The sequence below is a fragment of the Salvelinus fontinalis genome, chromosome 17, assembly GCF_029448725.1.
Source record: "Salvelinus fontinalis isolate EN_2023a chromosome 17, ASM2944872v1, whole genome shotgun sequence".
NCBI classification, from domain to species: Eukaryota; Metazoa; Chordata; class Actinopteri; order Salmoniformes; family Salmonidae; genus Salvelinus; species Salvelinus fontinalis.
Window position 1 is genome coordinate 34917616 of NC_074681.1, and position 6827 is coordinate 34924442.

Consider the following 6827-nt stretch of genomic DNA (forward strand, 5'->3'; position numbering starts at 1 on the left):
GTTTTTGATTGCACTGAGTGAGAGCAGCGCAACATGCATAAAAGTCTCAAGTCAAGTTTGTCATATACACAATATAAATCAAAACAAAATGTTATTGGTCACATACACGTGGTTAGCAGATGTTAATGCGAGTGTAGCGAAATGCTTGTGCTTCTAGTTCTAGTGCAGTAATATCTAACACGTAATCTAACAATTTCCAAACAACTACCTAATACACACATCTAAAGGGGTGAATGAGAATATGTATATAAGTATATGGATGAGCGATGGCTGAGCGGCATAGGCAAGGTGCAATAGATGGTATAAAATACAGTATATACATATGATATGAGTAGTGTAAGATATGTAAACATTATTAAAGTGGCATTATTTAAAGTGGCATTGTTTAAAGTGACTAGTGATCCATTATTAAAGTGTCCAGGGATTGGGTCTCAATGTAGGCAACAGCCTCTCTGAGTTAGTGATTGCTGTTTAGCAGTCTGATGGCCTTGATAGAAGCTGTTTTTCAGTCTATCGGTCCCTGCTTTGATGCACCTGTACTGACTTCGCCTTCTGGATGGTAGCGGGGTGAACAGGTAGTGGCTCGGGTGGTTGTTGTCCTTGATGATCTTTTTGGCCTTCCTGTGACATCAGGTGCTGTATGTGTCCTGGAGGGCAGGTAGTTTGCCCCCAGTGATGCGTTGTGCAGACCTCACTACCCTCTGGAGAGCCTTGCGGTTGAGGGCGGTGCAGTTGCCGTACCAGGCTGTGATACAGCCCGACAGGATGCTCTCGATTGTGCATCTGTAAAAGTTTGTCAGGGTTTTGGGAGACAAGCCAAATTTCTTCAGCCTCCTGAGGTTGAAGAGGCGCTGTTGCGCCTTCTTCACCACTCTGTCTGTGTGGGTGGACCATTTCAGTTTGTCTACGCCGAGGAACTTAAAACTTTCCACTTTCTCCACTGCTGTCCCCTTCGATGTGGATAGAGGGGTGCTCCCGGTGCGTCCTTTATTTAAAGAGGGAGATCAAGCTGATCCTAAATGTTATAGGCCTATTTCTATTTTGCCCTGTTTATCAAAAGTGTTGGAAAAACTTGTCAATAATCAACTGCCTTGATTTCTTGATGTCTATAGTATTCTCTCTGGTATGCAATCTGGTTTCCGCTCAGGTTATGGATGTGTCAACCTTAAAGGTCCTCAATGATGTCACCATTACCCTTGAATCTAAGCAATGTTGAGTTGCTATTTTTAATGACTTGGCCAAAGCTTTTGATACGGTAGAACATTCCATTCTTGTGGGCCGGCTCAGGAGTATTGGTGTCTCTGAGGGGTCTTTGGCCTGGTTTGCTAACTACCTCTCTCAAACAGTGCAGTACTTGTAACAGAATGTGTCAGAACATCTGCTGTCTCAGCCACTGCCTGTCACCAAGGGAGTGCCACAAGCCTCGATCCTAAGCCCCACACTTCTCAATTTACATCAACAACATAGCTCAGGCAGTAGGAAGCTCTCTCATTCATTCATATGCAGATGATATAGTCTTATACTCAGCTGGCACCTCCCCAGATTTTGTGTTAAACGCTCCACAACAAAGCTTTCTTGGTGTCCAACAAGCTTTCTCTACCCTTAGCCTTGTTCTGAACACCTCCAAAACAAAGGTCATGTGGTTTGGTAAGAAGAATGCCCCTCTCCCCACAGGTGTGATTACAACCTCTGAGGGTTTAGAGCTTGAGGTAGTCACCTCATACAAGTACTTGGGTGTATGTCTAGGCGGTACATTGTCCTTCTCTCAGCACATATCAAAGCTGCAGGCTGAAGATAAATCTAGACTTGGTTTCCTCTATCGTAATCGCTCCTCTTTCACCCCAGCTGCCAAACTAACCCTGATTAGGATGACCATCCTACCCATGCTAGATTACGGAGACGTAATTCCTAGATCAGCAGGTAAGGGTGCTCTCGAGCGGCTAGATGTTCTTTACCATTCGGCCATCAGATTTGCCACCAATGCTCCTTATAGGACACATCACTACATTCTATACTCTGTAAACTGGTCATCTCTGTATACCCGTCGCAAGACCCACTGGTTGATGCTTTTTTATAAAACCCTCTTTGGCCTCACTCCCCCCTATCTGAGATATTTACTGCAGCCCTCATCCTCCACATACAACACCCGTTCTGCCAATCACATTCTGTTAAAGTCGCCAAAGCACACATATCCCTGGGTCGCTCGTCTTTTCAGTTCGCTGCAGATAACGACAGGAAAGAGCTGCAACAAACACTCAAACTGGACAGTTTTATCTCATTCCCTTCATTCAAAGACTTAATCATGGACACTCTTATTGACAGTTGTGGCTGTTTTGTGTGATGTATTGTTGTCTCTAACTTCTTGCTCTTTGTGTTGTTGTCTGTGCCCAATAATGTTTGTACCATGTTTTGTGCTGCTGCCATGTTGTGCTGCTACCATGCTGTGTTGTCATGTGTTGCTGCCATGCTATGTTGTTGTCTTAGGTCTCTTTATGTAGTGTTGTGGTGTCTCTCTTGTTGTGATGTGTTTTGTCCTATATTTTAAAACATTTTAATCCGAGCCCCAGTCCCCGCAGGATGCCTTATGACTTTTGATAGGCCGTCATTGTAAATAAGAATTTGTTCTTAACTGACATGCCTAGTTAAATAAAGGTTAAGTATATATATATATTTTTTTTTAATACAAATGTGTAATAACTTAGTAACTACTATAGTCATCAGGGGCCCTACTATGAACCCAATGAATAAATAAACATTTATACATCCAATTGTTTGACAAATAGAAACAAGTACTTGATTTTGAAATAGAACATGTTAGTAACTCAAGTACAACACTAATGCTGTTGATACAGTTTGGTCATTACGATAAATCATTGTCAACTCATTGTAAATTAACGCAATTATTAACAGAATGATACGATTTAAATGTTGTCTTCTTCATCCAAAACATGCCAGAGAAAATGTATAGGTTTCAGAGAATGATTTATTTCAGCTTTTCTTTCTTTCATCACATTCCCAGTGGGTCAGAAGTTGACATACACTCAATTAGTATTTGGTAGCATTGCCTTAAACAATTTAAACTTGGGTCAATTGTTTTGGGTAGCCTTCCACAAGCTTCTCACGATAAGTTGGTTGAATTTTGGCCCATTCCTCCTGACAGAGCTGGTGTAACTGAGTCAGGTCTATAGGCCTCCTTGCTCGCACACACTTTTTCAGTTCTGCCCACAAATTGTCTATAGGATTGAGGTCAGGGCTTTGTGATGGCCACTCCAATACCTTCACTTTGTTGTCCTTAAGCCATTTTGCCACAACTTTCGAAGTATGCTTGGGGTTATTGTCCATTTGGAAGACCCATTTGCGACCAAGCTTTAACTTCCTGACTGATGTCTTGAGATGTTGCTTCAATTTATCCACATAATTTCCCCTCTTCATAATGCCATCTATTTTGTGAAGTGCACCAGTCCCTCTTGCAGCAAGCACCCCCACAACATGATGCTGCCACCCCCGTGCTTCACGGTTGGGATGGTGTTCTTCGGTTTGCAAGCATCCCCCTTTTTCCTCCAAAGATAACGATGGCCACCATGGCCAAACAGTTCTATTTTTGTTTCATCAGACCAGAGGACATTTCTCCAACATGTACGATCTTTGTCCCCATGTGCAGTTGCAAACGGCAGTCTGGCTTTTTTATGGCGGTTTTGAAGCAGTGGCTTCTTCCTTGCTGAGCGGCCTTTCAGGTTATGTCGATATACGACTCGTTTTACTGTGGACATAGATACTTTTGTACCTGTTTCCTCCAGCATCTTCACAAGGTCCTTTGATGTTGTTCTGGGATTGATTTGCACTTTTCGCACCAAAGTACGTTCATCTCTAGGAGACAGAACGCGTCTCCTTCCTGAGCGGTATGATGGCTGCGTGGTCCCATGGTGTTTATACTTGTGTACTATTGTTTGTACAGATGAACGGGGTCCCTTCAAGTGTTTGGAAATTGCTCCCAAAGATGAACCAGACTTGTGGAGGTCTACAATTTTTTTTCTGAGGTCTTGGCTGATTTCTTTTGATTTTACCATGATGTCAAGCAAAGAGGCACTGAATTTGAAGGTATGCCTTGAAATACATCCACAGGTACACCTCCAATTGACTCAAATTATGTCAATTAGCCTATCAGAAGCTTCTAAAGCCATGACATAATTTTCTGGAATTTTACAAGCTGTTTAAAGGCATGGTCAACTTAGTGTATGTAAACTTCTGACCCACTGGAATTGTGATACAGTGAAATAATCTGTAAACAATTGTTGGAAAAATTACTTGTGTCATGGACAAAGTAGATGTCCTAACCGACTTGCCAAAACTACAGTTTGTTAACAAGAAATTTGTGGAGTGGTTGAAAAACGAGTTTTAATGACTCCAACCTAAGTGCATGTAAACTTCCAACTTCAACTGTATATACATATACGGTCATTTTTTAGATATACAGGGTAAAGTTTACAATTTCATAATGAGGACAGCATTCACGTTTGCTAGCGAAGCAGCACTGTGTTGTTGAAATGGAAGGAGAAACTCACTCCATAAAAAATTGTAAACGGTCAAAAGCATTCCATTTTGAGACGGGTCAAATTCTAAATTGTGCTATGTATTCATTGGCATGGCACATTTTTTTTATGATAAATATTGGTACATTACTAGTTTAAACACTTTTAATTTTGAAAAATCACAAGTGGGTGATGGTGATTTCAGAAGAAAAGTGTTAGGAGAAAAAAAGCATACATTGCCCACGTAATCTGATAGTGAAGTGGTAGCTGACCACTAGTCTCCCTTATGGCTCAGCTTACCTGACTACATAACACCATCCACACACACACTAAAACTTAGCGTCCCTGTATCGTATCAGAGCCCATGTATTTAGATAAGTTTCGAATCGTATTGAAAGACAAAAATTCCCATCCCTATATTTCAGCGATATCTAAGGCTGCAGATGGCATAGAGTTTGGAGTATGGCCACAAACACATGTTCACCAAATCAACAGAATAACAACAGCTGGACTAGCCAGTCTTAACCGGTAGCCTATCACTGGCGGTTGCTATGCGTCAGTCCCATCCATGCAGTCAAATGTGAGAGAAGCCCAGTCTGAGGTCAAGAGCTTACATCCACACATGCACAGAGCGAGAGAGACACACGTCACTGGCTTCCAAAATGGGTCTCACTTGTCTTTTTCTTGAAAGGTTAACCATTACGTTTGACCTCATTGAAACGGTTGGACCAAAGTTACTAGTGGACAATTACAACTACGAGCTAATCTCTTTCCAAATAGAACATTCTGGAAGTGTTTGGAACGTGGGAGTTTTGGGAAAGATCCCAGATCTACACGGAAGCAGCTTCGAATCGGCACATTCGCTGAAGTCCTAGTGACTCTCCAACCCAACCTGCACCAGTCTCCCCAACAAAAGTTGTTGGTACCCGGATGCTGCTGTCTCTATCTCTGTATGTAGGGCAGTGTGATGATGATGAAGTGTTCATTATTGTCTCCCTTGTGTGTGTCTGTGGAAGTGTGAGAATGACTTAGGTCTCATGCTCTGGCTCAGAAGCTTTATGGTGACCCCTCTCTCTGTGCAGCAGAAGACAGTCAGAAGTGTATCTATGTATAAATAAGTAACAAATTGAATATACCCATGATCATTTGCAGCAGTTGACACCGTATTAGGAGTGAACCCAGGGAGCGGCTTGATCAAATCTGCGGAACACATATGCACCTTGGTCTAGGAAGACTGCTATTTCCTATAATAACTATACTCTTCAAATGAAAGTACTTCAAAATAAAGCAGGGACCAAGCATGACTCAACTGTTAAATTCTCTCACACTCAGACGTCCAACAATCTTACATCACAACCCCATAATATACACTGGTCTGTTTCGGTTGCCGTTTTAGGCGGGACACTCCTTTCTCATCCCTCAGACTTCACACCTCCATTTGCACGGATGTGACCATTTTCTTAGTTGCAGAGGGTTGCTATACGTCACATTTCAAGCGCCATAGTCTTCTTCCATTGTTACATCACATGCAGGGCATTTTGCAGCCGCAGACAGACATTAGCCAATCCTACAACATTTCGGAATTCTAGGATGGAATGTTTGCCGCCTGTTGGGAGACTTCTGTTGTAAAGTTGCCTCTCTGCCCACTCCCTACTCTCCTTTCTCTTATATCATAATGTGGGAAGAAAGCTAATGTTTGGGTAACGATGGACAGTTCTAGTAGGTTTGTTTTAAGATGGAAATAGACAGTCTCCCTCCGTGAACTGTCATAAAGTGATACTGAACTTAACAGTTTGTTTTAAGTGGACAGACTCCAACAATGAATACACAATTCCCAACCTTATTTATGCCTGTAAAACCCTTGACAGAAAGAAGTGACAGAACACTTGACTTTAGAAAATAACGGTCATTCGATCCACATGGAGTCCAGTAATTTGTAAGTCTGTGCTAAAATGGTGTGTTTGTTATCAATTTCAATGTAATCTCTTAGATGTCAAAAGAACACATAAAATCACATGCTCTCAGACAAATTTTGAAAACCTTCATTAACAAGAGGACCACAACAGTGAGAGTCAAAGATTCATCCCCCATCCTCACCTTGAGGTTTAGTCCCTTCAATCTATTTTAGTGTAAGTATTTGTGTGTGGATACTTTTATTTTTTTAATTGAACCTTTATTTAACCAGGTAGGCCAGTTGAGAACAAGTTTTCATTTGCAACTGCGACCTGGCCAAGATAAAGCAAAGCAGTTCGACACATACAACAACAGAGTTACACTTGGAATAAACAAACATACAAT